The sequence below is a fragment of the Homarus americanus genome, unplaced genomic scaffold (genome assembly GCF_018991925.1).
Source record: "Homarus americanus isolate GMGI-L3 unplaced genomic scaffold, GMGI_Hamer_2.0 scaffold16712, whole genome shotgun sequence".
NCBI lineage: Eukaryota > Metazoa > Arthropoda > Malacostraca > Decapoda > Nephropidae > Homarus > Homarus americanus.
In genome coordinates, this window is record NW_024757794.1 from 3,765,428 (window position 1) to 3,765,714 (window position 287).

The window sequence follows — 287 nt, forward strand, 5'->3', positions numbered from 1 at the left end:
CACCACAGGTGTTACTTCCAGATAATGGCATGGAATTCAACAATGCCATATTTGAAGAAGTTTGTGAAAAAGTTTAAGATATATCCTGCAACCAACGGCCTCGTTGAGAGACAAAATCGCAAGATTCGTGAATCCCACCATTATCTTGCTAGCCCTTATAGTATCGCTTAGGATGAATGTTTTCCACTGGTGCAAGCCTGTCTTAACGAATTTATTAACAAGTCCAGCAGAGTAGGAGTAATATACAGCGAATTATTATTAACACTGGTAATAACAATACTCTATGG